The 14,265-nt window shown below is 38.4% G+C and overlaps 1 long non-coding RNA gene across 2 annotated transcripts in view; it reads right to left on the minus strand.

Annotated features, from left to right (window-relative positions):
• LOC106734118 (uncharacterized) overlaps positions 1–14,265 on the minus strand; it is a 116,486-nt gene that overhangs the window by 101,784 nt on the left and 437 nt on the right. The window lies entirely within an intron of this gene.

The following is a 14,265-nucleotide window of genomic DNA, read 5'->3' on the forward strand; positions in this document are numbered from 1 at the left end:
TATATATATATTTTTTACTTTCTGCCACATTACAACAAACTTAGTTGCTTAAAACAAAATAAATTTATTATCTAATAATTTCTGTAGGCTAAAAGTTCAGGGGGGCTCAACTGGATCTTCTGTCCAAGGTTTCACAAGCCTGACATTAAGGACAACAGGACTATGCTCTTTATTAGAACCTCTGGGAAATAATCCTCTTCAAGCTCCCTCAGGTTGCCAGCCAAATTCAGTTCCTTGTGCTTATGTGACTGAAATCTCCACTTCCTACGTGACTGTCATCTAAGGACCAGTCTTTGCTCCTAAAGGGTACCTGAATTCTGTCCTTTGATTTCTATGTGGACTTCTCCAGCAACAGGAAGTTGCATTCTTCTCACATTTTGAATCTTTCTGTTACTATCTTTCTAGATAGAATAAAATGTTTATATCTTTCCAGCTAGCTCATCTACTTCTAGCTTACTTACTTGTTTCTAGCTTTTGAGGGCTATTGTGATCAGATTGAGATCACTCAAATATAATATCCCATCTTAATATCCACAACCTTAATTACATTAGCAAAAGTCCCTTATGTCAGGTCATATAACAGATTAACAGATTCTGAAGATTAGGGAAAGTGGACTTTCAGGGAAGGTGGCTTCTGCCTCAAACACCCATTTTTGTTTTGCAGTTTGTTATTGGATACTTGTGCTTGCTGGAAAGGGAGAGAGAGAGAGAGTGAGTGCCTCCTAGAAGGTTGGCCATGACACAATCCTTTCTCCTCCATTCTCCTCTTGGGATTTTAAGCACTCGTGTACACACGCCTGGTATGTTTTTTAAGTAGCTGAGTCTGGATTTGAATCATGCAGTAGGCTATGTGAGAATCCAGCTGTCCTAACCACCACACTGGCCCAAAACACCCATTTTTAATTGAGCTGTTTGTCTTTTTATTAATATCATAAATATTTTTTACATATTCTAGATACAAGTCCTTTAGCACATCACAAACTTTTTTGTCAATGTACAAACAGTATTATAAATATTTCACTTTTAGGATTTCTTTCACACATTCCAATCTTTTTAAAAATATAATTATTTATAGCTATAAAAGCTATTCTTTTTTTTTTTCTTTTTGAGAGGTTTTTGCTATAGGGTGCGTGCACTCGCCAGACAGACAGAGACAGAGAGACAGAAAGTGAGAAATCACCCCCCGGGGGGATGGCCACGCCGCAATCCCTTCTCCTCCATTCTCCTCTCGGGATCTTGGGCAAGCACGCACACGCACCTGGTATGCGTTTAAGCCACCAGGTCTGGGATGCAAACTGTGGTTGACTACGTGGGAGTCCAGTGACATAGCCATTATGCTAACTGCTGGTCCCTAAAAGCTATTCTTGAAGACAGTTGTCTATGGGGTTAAGGTGACTATATCCCACATGGCCAACCATGTGGGTTCAAGTCCTACACCTAGTGACCTGAAAACCGTAGCAGGGATATGTGTGTGTCCATGCCCAAAATCCCAAAAAAAGGTAGAGATGAAAAAGAAGGGATTGCAGCCTAACCATCCTCCATGGTGGGGGGGGAGGGTACTACTTCTAACTTTCCTGCTCTCTCTCTCTCTGGTAAATGCACATGCTCTCTGGCAAAATTTAAAAAAAAAATAGTTTATGAACCTTACCAAAGCAAATCATAGTCATCATTTACCAATTCTAAGAGGTATGATTTGCAAATATTTTCTCCAAGTTGGCAGCTTGTCTTTTTAATTTTCTTATTGGTGTTTATGGAAGAGTGTGGAAGATTCACCCTGTTATAATTCTTGTTTGAGGTATGACTCTCATAAATCTGTCTCCTGTTATCAGTTCTTTAATAGAATCCTCCCCTTGAACAGAAACTGTTACTTGCTTCTAACCAATAGGATACCCCAAAAGTGGTTCTTGGTACATCATTACAAAAGAGAGTAGTGCCCATTTTCTCTTTCCTGCTAGACTGCCACTCTATTCCCTTCCCAGCTTTCAAGAATCAGGTTGCTTTGAGTCCTAGAACCCCAAGGTACAAAATGTTACCAACAACCCTCCAAATAAACAGACCCTTCCTAGTTGAGCACCAGATGAGACCTTTGCCTCGCTGACACTTTCATTAAAGCCTTCTAAAACCCTAGCAGAAGATCTGCTTGATCTATTCCAATTTCTTACTCACAAAAATCACTAAGATGGAGACACCTCTGCACATCCATGTTTACTGCAGCATTATTCACAATAGCCAAGTCATTGGAATCAACCTAAGTACCCAACAAACAATGAATAGATTGGAAAAATATGGTATATGTACACAACAAAATATTACTCAGTCATAAAAAAAATTTTGTCATTTGACACAAAGCAGACAAACCAAGACAATAGAACACTAAGTAAAATAAGCTGGCCTACGATAGACAAATATCATATGTCCCTGCTTAATATATACCAAACTGAAGGCTTTGAAAGAATAGAAATAGAGATACTAATGGTAGATACCAGAAGAGGCCAGGGTAAGGGAGTTTATGAGAAAATTTATAATGGACACAAATATGCTTACAAATGCAGAAAAGAGACCAGAGTGGTGATTTCAAGTCTGGAGTGATTTCAAGACCAAAGGGGGTTACCCAAGGAAACACATATTCTTATTACAGAAAAAGATTACAAGGTTGACATAATACTTTACAAATGTCCATTCTAACAATACATTAGTGCAGGACTTTGCTAAAAAGCCTATTCACTGTAGAAAGACTTGGGTTAATTTCAACACACGACCCTTGTCTGAAAGCACCCTCCAATATGCTCATTTCAAATTCAGACAAAGGAAGACTCTCATATTTGAAAATTATAGCAGAGCGAAGTGTCCTGGAAATTAAGGTATTACTTATGTATTGGAGAAAAAGTAAGTAGATGAACCTATCAACAGTTCAAGAGAAGACAGAAATCCTTAAATATAGAAATCACGGCATCGAAGAGTATTCGTAATGTTTTAGTCTAAAGTAAAAAAATTCTATTTCACTAGTTCAGACTTATGTAATGATTCTCTCTTCTATTGAATTTGCAGTGTTACTGTGGTCTGATCTTTACATTTAAATTCTGGAAGTTAACATTCTAAGTTACTGTTGGTCTTTCTGGACTTGTCCCTACCTTTAAGCTGGCCATTCTCTTGGCTGTTTCTTGTACTCTTATTTCTGTGTGTTTGACTTTAGCTTTCCTGATATAGCACTCCCTTCGGCACTTCTTGGAGAGCTGGCCTGGTGTTAGTAAATTCTTTCAGGTTTGTTTATCTGAGAATGTTTTTGTCTTTTCTTCCCATGTGAAGGATAATTTTTCTGGGTATAGTATTCTTGGTTGAAATAGTTTTTCACTTAACATTTTGAATGTATTTTCCCATTCTTTCCTTGCTTGCATTATTTCTGATGAGAGGTCCAACATTAGCTTTATGGGATATCCTTTGAAAGTAATTTGACATTTCTCTTTCCATTTTCTGTATCTTGTCTTTTTTTGGTTTTGGTCAATCTGGCTATGATGTGCCTCAGGGAAGATTTTCAGTTGATTTTATGTGGGGTCCTTTGTATTTCTTGAGTTTGGATATTTGAGTGCTTCTCTAGGTTTGGAAAGTTTTCCTGCAGGATTTCATGGAATAGGTTATCAATGCCCTTATTAGTCTCTTTACCTTCGGAAATATCAATGATCCAGATGTTTGGGCATTTAATGGTATCTAGTATTACTCTTATGTTTTTCTCATGGGGAGGTTATTTTCTCAGTCTTTTTGGTGAATTTTTCTAGGTGAAAGGTTCTATCTTCTACATCTGAGATTTGATCTTCTGCATGATCTAATTAATCTGCTTTTGATATTTTCAAGGGAAGTTTTGATTTTCTGTATTATAGCCTTCATCTCTAACAGTTCTGTTTGATTCTTTTTTATGATGTGTATCTCCTCTTTCAGATTATGCAAGAACTTCCTCACCTCCTGGAACTTGGTGTTTCTTTTCTCCTGCATCTTCTGGAGCTCATTGTTTCTATTCTCTTGCATCTCTGTTAGTTTTGTCACTATTTAAATTCTTTTTTGGGGGGGAGAGGTTTTTGCAATAGGGAAAATGCGCTTGCCAGGAAGACAGAGAGAGACAGAAAGCAAGAAATCACCCCCCAGTGGGGATGGCCACGCCGCAATCCCTTCTCCTCTATTCTCCTCCTGGGATCTCCGGCATGCACGCACAAGCTCCCAATGTGAGTTTAAGCCACCAGGTCCGGGACTCAAACTGTGGTTGACTCCGTGGGAGTCCAACGACATAGCCATTACACCAACTGCTGGTTCTTTAAATTCTTTATCTGACATATCTATGAGTTCCCTTATATTCTTTGTGAAGGAAGAGGAGTTATTCTTTTCCATTAGAGGAGAGAGATTTTCTTGGCTTCTCGTATTTCTTGTGCCTCTGCAGTGGTTTCTGGTCATCTGATGGATTATATGTTTTTTTCTATTTTTTGGAACTAAATCTGAGCATTCAGAGGAATGTAGAAGGGGGTGACTTATAGTCTGGCTCCTAGCTAGACCTGGGGAGCAGGAGGATGAAGTCTGGGCAGAGGGTCTTCAGTGGTCGAAATCCCTCAATGGGACTGCTCAGAACTCAAATATAGAGGGCTGTTGATTGACTTATCCTGGTTCCTGGCTAGACCTGGAGAGCAGAAGGGTAAAGTCTAGGCAGAGGGTCTTTGGTTGTTGAAATCCACACCTTTTGAAAATTCTAAAGGCTGCTAGGATATTTGAAATGGTAAAAAAGTTTATTTGTTAAGCAAAAGTTCAATTGAACAAAATATCTTGGTACCAACCAAAGGTGCAGATGGAGTGCCTGCAATGATTAGCCACATGTTTATTTTCACTTGTAGGGTGAAGATAGAAGTTGTACACACAGCACCAAGGCTCATTATAGGCTCCACTGTATTACACTGGCATCAAGGAGCCGTCTACATCCTATATGAAGAGTGCCTTCTACAGTGAAAGTCATTTTGTCAAATCAAGGGACAAATGTATCCTCTCATCAAGAATCGAAGGTAGAAAATTAAGTTCTTAAGTGCACAAAAAATCATTAGATTTCAGAAAAGTTATAAAAATGGATTTTTGAAGGCTGGACAAAGTTTTTGTTATTGCTGATGGAATGTTTGTTTTCTTATGTTTACATTTTAAAACAAATAATATCCTCAGAATCATTATAAAAGGCGCTACCAGGACCAGCAGATAGAGTAGTAGTTACATCGCTGGACTCTCACATAGTCGACCACAGTTCAAGTCCTGGACTTGTGACTTGATACTCATGCCGAGCGCGTGTGTGTGCATGCCCAAGATCTTGGGAGGAGAATGGAAGAGAAGGGAATGCAATGTGGTCATCCCCCTATGGAGTGATTTCTTACTTTCTGTCTCTCTGCCTCTCTCTGTTTCTCTCTGTCTCTCTCTGACGAGCACATGCACCCAATAGCAAAAATCTCTCTTAAAATCTCTGGATTGGCCTGGCTTACTTGGAAGATGATTAGGGCCAAATACATGAGATAAATATTTCCCTTTAAGACAAAAGTCAGTGAGTTGTTGCTATGGAGTCTTAAACAACTGCCACAGTCCATTATTGTGTTGCTAAGTAGAAATACCTGAGAATGCATGATTGATAAAGAACAGAAGTTTATCTGGCTCATCATTCTGGTGGCTGAGAAGTCCAAAGACATGGTGGTAGTATCAGAGTAGCTTCTGGTGCCATAACACATGGCAGGGAAGAGTGAAAAAGTCAGCAAAACTGTGTTTAGAGAGACCTGAGGGTAGTAGCTCTTAGTTTTTTTTAACAACCCACTGTCACAGAAACTAACCCATTCTCAGGAGAGTGAGAATTTACCCCCTCTCAAAAGACTGTATTCATCTATTTGTGAAAGTGATGCCTTCCTGATCCAGATATTGCCCACCAGTCTTCACATCTTAAAGGTTTTGTCATCTTTTATTGCCATTACATTGGGGGAAAAACTGCCAACACATGAAATTTGGGGGACAAATCATTGTCCAAACCATAGAAACAACTTCAGAGCTCATGACACTCAAATATTACAAAATACTGTATCAAGCAACCAGATGGACAATGAAAGAGTCAAAGTCTGCCTGGTCTCTATGTCTAAGTCCACTTATCCCCTTTATTCAATCTTATAATATTACATATCTCTTCCTTATAGTTTCCATGATTATAACTTAATATACTTTTTTTTATTGCTAGAGACACATGCACTCACAAAATGATAGCAGGACTAGAAAGAGTGAGCCGCCCCCACTGGTATATGGTCAGAGTGTGACCCTCTGTCCTCCATATTGCTACTCTATCAGTGTTAGGGTATGGACAAACATCTGGTGTGTTTTTCAAGCCACCAGTCTGGGATGTGAACTGTGGTCAGCCATGTGCGATCTGATCTGGCTTTCTATGCACAACACTTACAAGGCTAACACTATCATTTTACTTGGGAGGAGAGGCCCACCAATCTCGGTTTTATCAAGCCCGCCAGGAGATTATGATGCTTGTTTAAAAGTCTGAGAACCACTGGTCTAAGTCACTCTATATCAGGTCTTTGTGAAGGCCAAATGTAATTCTAACTAAAAATGCATTTTACTGATGGGTATAGTAAGAAATTTCACTATTCTTTCAGAAAAAAAATTAAGACAGATCTTCCCCTCATACACAAAACTGAACTTCAGATAGATTAAAGATTTCATATATTTTTTCTGTGTACATGCATGTATATGTGTGTGTGTATGCATGCGTGTGTCTAGTTATATGTCACACAATGACATCTCAATGACAAACCATATATCTGACAATAGTCCCATAAGAGTATATTAGACCATGCCATATAGCTTAGGTATATGGCATGCTATACCATCCAGGTTTGTAGTACATAAGTATGCCCTATGATGTTTGTACCACAAAATCATCTAACAACATATTTTTTAGAATGTATCCTCATTGTTTAAGTGACATGTGACTGTATGCAAATGTTCCTCAACTCACTGTGAGGTTATGTTCCAATAAACTCATCATATATTTAGAATACTGTATGCCAAAAATGCAGTTAACACACCCCTGAACATTGAACATCACAGCTTAGCCTAGCCTGCCTTAAATGTGCTCAGAGAGACTACAGTTGGGAAAAATCATCTTGCAAAGTCTACTTTAAAATAAAGTGCTGCAAAGGGGTGGTAGGTGGTGTGGTGGTTAAGGCACTGGACACCCAGCGGCTGACCATGGTTCGAGTCCTGGACCTGGCGGCTTGCTTTCTTGCTTTCCCTTTCTCCGTCCCTCTCTGTCTTAAATTTTAAAAATAAGTGATAACAACAGATAAAAGTAAATAAACAATTCTTTAAAAAACTAAAGTGCTGGGACCAGCAGTTAGCGTAATGGCTATGTCTCTGGACTCCCATGTAGTCGACTGCAGTTCAAGTCCCAGAACCAGTGACTTAAACTCATGCTGGGCGTGTGTGCGTGTGTGCCCAGGATCCCGAGAGGAGAATAGAGAAAGGATTGAGGCATGGCCATCCCACCAAGGGGATGATTTCTAGCTTTCTGTCTTTCTGTCTCTCTCTGTCTTTCTGGTGAGTGCATGCACCCTACGGCAAAAACCTCTCCAAAAAAAAAATCTAACGTGCTGAACCATTCCTATAGCCCAGTGTTTAAAGAAGCTGGATCTTGAGACCAGCAGATGGCATAGTGGTTATGTTGCTGGACTCCCACATGACTGACCACAGTTCCTCAACCAAATGGCTTGAAACTCACACCAGGCACATGTGTATGGGTGTCCAAGATCCAGGGAGGAGAAGGGACTGCGGTGTGGCCATCCTCTCTGGGAGGGGTGTTTCTTGCTTTTCCTGTTTCTGTCGCTCTCGTTCTCTTCAGTGAGTACATGTACCTTAGGGCAAAAAAACTCTAAAAAAAAAAAAAAAAAAAAGGAGGCAGAGCCCACATATCCAACTGGCATTCAAATCCTGACCCTGATGACCTGAAAACATGCCATGTGCATGTGTGCATGTTCAAAATCCATACAGGATGGATAAATGGAGGAGAAGGGGTTGTAGCATGGCCACATCCTGTTGGGAGATGCGTTCTCTCTCTCTTTCTCTATTGTTCTCTCTTTCTGTCTCTCTGGGGAGTGTATGTGCCCTCTGGCAATTAAGAAAGAGAAGGAAAGAGAAAAAGAGAGAGAAAGAAACAAAGAAAGAGAAAGAAACAAAGGAAGACAAAAGTAAGAAAAAATATTTTTTAGTTTTTCTTTTCCTTGTAAAGGCCAAAATACAAATCCTCAAAAAAAAAAAAAATAAAATATCAATCTGAATAGAAAACCCATTTCTCTTTCCAACATCACCTTGGAGCAGTAATACAGGTCAGCATACTCACGTATAAGTGTGTCTATACAACACATGTTATATTCCCTAGATTCTTCTTTCCTCTCCTAATGTTAGGATTCTATTTTCACCACAACATAAAGAAATGTTAACAGTCTACAGGACAGTTTAGGAGAGTTTTAAGTTAAAATTATGGTGACAGGATGAATGATCTGGACCCTGCTGCTTGAAGATGTCAAGGACTAGTTTTAATATCAGGCCATTTTCCTGGTATTTATTAAAGTAAAAACACATAGATGATGACTAACTTCCATTATGGTCAGGAGAAAAAAAAAAAATTATTAACCCCAAATAAGGCATTTTGGAGCTGCTAAGAGGTTTTGTTTGTTTGTTTTCCCATCAGCTTTTACTTAAATTAGTGGAGGAAAATGCCTTTTCAGATTTCCTCTATGATGCGCACAGCCATTATTCCTGGAGAGATATAGGCCAGATGGGGGTTGGTCCCTGAAGTGATCAGTGGAGTTGAATTCAGTTAGTGCTGCTGGTAAGTGGTGCTTGCAAAAAGCATGGTGTGCAAAAATATGTCCACTCCAGAACCGGATAACCTGCTTCCCTTCTGTTCTCCTCCTGACATTCACAGACTGAACTCCCTAGGGTGACATGGTTAGAAAGGATCCTTCCTGTGGTAGAGCTGCCTTGCCCAGCAATCTTCTAATTTTTCAGTCTACTAAATTGCCCGAGGCTTTCTTTTCCTTTACCATTTACTGCTTGGCTTCATTTTTAAGCCGATAACCTACAACATAGTACTCTCTAGGTCCTTGTCTCAGCTCACCACTGAATTGAGAAACTTAAAATTGATGAAAGTTTTGAAAAATAGGTAAGATGAGAAAAATATCAAAGAAACTGAGATTACTTAATCTGGAGAAAGGACAATGAGAGGTAACAGAATAAATGATGTGCTGTAGACAGCTCATACAAGCTCCTAAGAGTTAATGATAAATTTTTAGTAACTTCACAAGCTGTTTGTAAACAGTCATGAATCAAAAGTAAATTATAATACATCAACTATTCCAAACAAAAGAAATACAAGGGGGAATGTGAAATAGGTAGCTAGCATTTCTGTATTCCCAATTCATGCCTCTAGTAACTGAGGGAAAAAACAGATTTTAACTCTTGATATCTAGCATAGCATTTTTGCTATGCTTTAGTTCAGCTTTTGTAGGAATATAAGGAATAGAGACCATCTACCTTAAGTAGCACAAGGAAAGGAAAATTATTGTAAGGGCTCACACTGAAAGAGAAAGGAAAATGATTAGAATCACAATGGAAACTGGCCTAGGACACTGGAGCCAAATGGCTTTAGATTTCTAGGACTCCATAGGTATTCATCCCAGTGGTTCTCAGTCTGCACAGTTTTGCTCCTTCTTCTGTTCCACTCTCAGCTGGCTTCTTAGTTTCTGGCTACCCATCCTTTTACATAGAGTGCTATAGCAAGTGCTTAATTCAGATTTCCAAAAGACAATATGATCGTCTCGATGTATACTTTTGTGACAGGGTGGATACCCAGCCTATAAATTGGTTCCTAGAGTCAGGTGCCTACTCTAGTCCACTCACTTTTGCCTCACTGGGACCATCTGGCCAGACTCAATTGCCTAGGCAATGGCTATTGAAAGAGCAGTTAAGCACGGTAGGTGGTTCCAGTTACAATTGCAAGTAGGTCAGGACTAAGCAAAGAGGGGCCCAGGACTTACCCGAGTGCATTTTGGGGAAGAAATATAGTAACAAGGCTGGGGGGTGAGGACCTTTACTCATTTTGTTGCTTATTTAACCAATTGATTCTGCCAATTGTATCCCAATAAATTTGGAGCTGGAGCTCTGTGTACATAACATAAATATAATTACATAACCAGGATGTTGTAGTTTCTTCTTGAAACAAATACCACAGAGTTAGCCATTGATCCAGTAGATAATATCGTGATACTACAAGTGAAGAAGCAATCACATGCATAGAGGCTCCCTAGCAACACAAATTTTCAGTCTCAATTTTTGGCTTAATAATCACCATCAAATTTATGAATAATGTCTGTAGAAAAATAAGAAAGAGTTTTACTTTGGTCTTTAAAAGAGTTTTTAGTTCTAAAACTTCACTTATATGTTTAAATTATTCAAATGCCTAGAAATGCTATGTTTGAGAGTTTTGAACTATATTGATCCTAAATGACTGACTCTGCAGCTCAAGTTCCATATCAAGCAGCTTGAAAAACACTTTGGGTGCATGTGCATGTGTGTCCAAAATCCAAACAGGAGGGAGAGAAGACGGGATTACAGCATGACCATCCACCATGGGGGTGCTTTCTCACTTTCCCTCTCCCTTTCTACTTCCTGTCTCTCTCTGGTGAGCACATATGCCCTCTGGCAAAAAAGAAAAAGGAAAAAAAACATTGATTAACAAGTTGATTATACTATACTTTTTTCAAAAATTATACTTGGGAAATACATTTAATAAGAGAAAGTATATTTAGAACTGTAAGAGATTGTATAAAGTAAGTAACTTTCAAAGTAATGTTTATGATAGTACCTCTGCCACATAATGTTACATATTACAACCATTCCAGGTGTTCTACGATAACACATGTCTGTACTTTAGGCTAAGGTTATTCCTTTTTACTACGGTTACTGAGACAATACAGAATTTCAGCAGTTATGGGAACTCACTCCAGTTATTTACAGAATGACTATGCTTTAAAAGATTACTACACAGCTATTACTCCTATAAGCATCGTTACATTTTTGTAATTTCTTTAGCTATTTTATAAATGTGAGTTTGGCATTTCTTTGTGTTAGTTAAATCTTTTTTCATTTTTTTAATGCTTACAGTATTTTTGATATGTTAATAGGTAGGAGTAATCCCTGAGAGAAATTATATTTCTACTAATTTAGACAGGTAAAGGTTCAGTAATTAATTTGAAATTTGAGAGATTTAATATTACCGTTTTCCAAACAATCGAATCAAATTGTAGATATATAACTATAAAAGATAGCTTAAATATATGTAGGTTAGAAACAACAGCAGCAAGGAAAAGCATTAGTAAAAGGAAAAAGAATGAATTAGTCATGATGGTATACATGTAATAATTGCTAGACCTGAGCCTCAAATTTAGTTCTAGGGTTCCTGTCAGTGAAACTGATTGCCTGAAAAGAGTAAGTTACAGAGATAAAAAATATATATCAGTTTCTTGGTACGCTAACCAGCAGTTAGTGTAATGGCTATGTCGCTGAACTCCCATGTAGTTGACCATGGTTCGAGTCCCGGACCTGTTGGCTTAAACTGATGCCGGGTGCATGTGCGTGCATTTTCAAGATCCTGAGAGGAGAATGGAGGAGAAAGGATTGCAGTGTGGTCATCCCCCCTGGGGGGTGATTTTTCGCTTTCTATCTCTCTGTCTCTCTCCATATTTCTTGCAAGTGCATGCACCCTGTAGCAAAAACCTCTCCAAAAAAAAAAAAAAAGATCTTTATTAATAAGTATGATACAGGCATGGAAAAGTACACAAAACAGAATGTGCAGTTCAAAGAATTATCACAAAATAAACACTCCTACACCCAACCAGAATAAAGAAAATGAACAAAGTCAATAAATACCTAAGATACTCCCCTCCCTCTACCTATTACTGTTCTTCCTTCCATCGCAAGAGTAACCATTTTCCTGACTCATGATAATTGCTTCCCAGATTTTTCTTTACAGTTTTAACACAGGCTTATATCCTTTGAACAAAATAATTGAATTTGCCTATCAGAATTCACAGAGGATTTATTTATTAGTATTATGGAGACACAATGGGAAGGAGGAAAGTTCAGCCTCTTTTTCCTCAACTTTATGTTAATGAGCTTTATCCATGCTGGTACACAGTGCTGTGGTTTATTTTCCTTTTTGTGTAATTATTTTGCTGTCTGATTATAGTTCAATATATGTACCATGTGAATTTTGAAAGGCATTTGGTTCACTCACGGTTGGGGGTAATTTTGAATTTTACTGTCAAAAGCAGTTTTATAAAATTTATCTTTATAAACAAGCCTCTGCATATTTACTGGATGTATTTCTAGAAGTGGGATTGTTGGATCAAAAATTATTTCCCAAGTGGCTGGACCAAGTTATACTTTTATCAGCAGTATATGACAGTTTCCATTGGATTATTTCCTTGATCCCTGTATTGTCTTTTTAATTCTATTCTGATATGGTTTGTGTGTGCATTTTCCTGATTAAAAATGGAATTAAGCATCTTCTCAAAAGTTCATTGATCATTTGGATTTTCCCATTCAAGTGTCTCATCCATTTTTCTTATCAATGATCAATCATTTTCTTAGCAATTTATATCAGTTCTCTATATATTATATATATATAGTCCCTTAATTATACATCGTAAAAATATTTCCTCCCAATCAGTGCTTTGCCTTTCATTTTCTAATGTCATCTTTGAATGACAGAAGTTCTCAAATGTCAATTTATTATAGCCAAATTTATAATTATTTTCTTTATGGTTGAAGAACTTTTCTTTCTATTTAAAATTCATTCCGTCATAAAGACAATTTATATCAACTTCTAAAATATTATTGTATATTTACAATTAAATTTATAATCCATTTTCTCTTTACTTGGGAATATGGTTTCTTTCATTTTCCATTGACCAAGCACTTCTTCTTTATGAAAGTTCTTTTTCCATTGCTCAAGAGGATCACCTCTGAATCTAGTTTCCATTTATTTAGAGATCTGTTTCTGGACTATCTATTGTTTCTTCCATCTTGTATATCTGTTCTTTCACCATTTTAACATAATCTTAACCACCAAAACATCATATAATTTTGATGCATCGTAAATAACCAACCTCACTAATCTTCAAGAAATCTTCAGGAAATCTTCAGGTTTTTTGGATATTGTTGCCCTCTTTATTTTTTTCTTTTCTTTTTCTTTACTTATTTATTTAATTTGGAGAGTTTTTTGCTATAGGGTGTGTGCGCTCACCAGGAAGAGAGACAGAGACGGGAAGCGAGAAATCCCCCTGGGGGGGGGGGAATGGCCACACCGCAATCCCTTCTCCTCCACTCTCCTCTCGGGATCTTGGACACGCACGCACACGCGCCCAGCATGAGTTTAAGTCACCAGGTCCAGGACTCAGACTGTGGTCGGCTACGTGGGAATCCATCAACGTAGCCCTTATGCCAACCGTTGGTGCCACCCTCTGCATTTCTAGATAAATTTTAGAATAATCTTGTCACACACAACCTACTGAGACTGCGGGCATATTTGCATTGAACGTATAAATCAACTGGGGAAGAACTAAATTGTAACAATATTTAATATCAGAACCCATAACAGTATAAGAAGGTCTGTAGGAGTGACATCTTTGGTTTAATTTATGTGCAATTATTTGCTACCTTATCTTATTTAAAATCATTTCTTTAAATTTGTTTTTGTTTGTTACTATTTATTGAAACGATTTATCTTTGAATATGGACTTTGTGTCTAGCAACCCTGCCAATTCCTTTATTATTGTAATAATTTTTCGTATTTTAATTTTTCTATACACATACCATCATCTTCGAATAATTAACTTTATCTCCTCTTCTTGACAAATAACTACGAAACCCACACTACTCTGAATCTCAGTAACGTGTGACTGTAGTTGTAAATTCAGTAAAAAGCTGTCAGTAGATCTCAACCTCCCTCCCACCTGTGCACCCTCACCCAGCCACCGGGAACGGACCACCATGCCCACAATTCCTCCCAATCGGAAGGCGCCTGAGCTGCGGAAGCGCGCGCCGCCGGCGCCCGGACGGCGCTGCCCCTCGCCCGCCCACAGCCAATCAGCGGCCGCCAATTACGCGCGCCCACCGGCCAAGATGGCGGCGGCCCCCGGGCGG

The sequence above is a fragment of the Tupaia chinensis genome, unplaced genomic scaffold (genome assembly GCF_000334495.1).
Source record: "Tupaia chinensis unplaced genomic scaffold, TupChi_1.0 Scaffold148723_1, whole genome shotgun sequence".
Classification (NCBI taxonomy): Eukaryota; Metazoa; Chordata; class Mammalia; order Scandentia; family Tupaiidae; genus Tupaia; species Tupaia belangeri.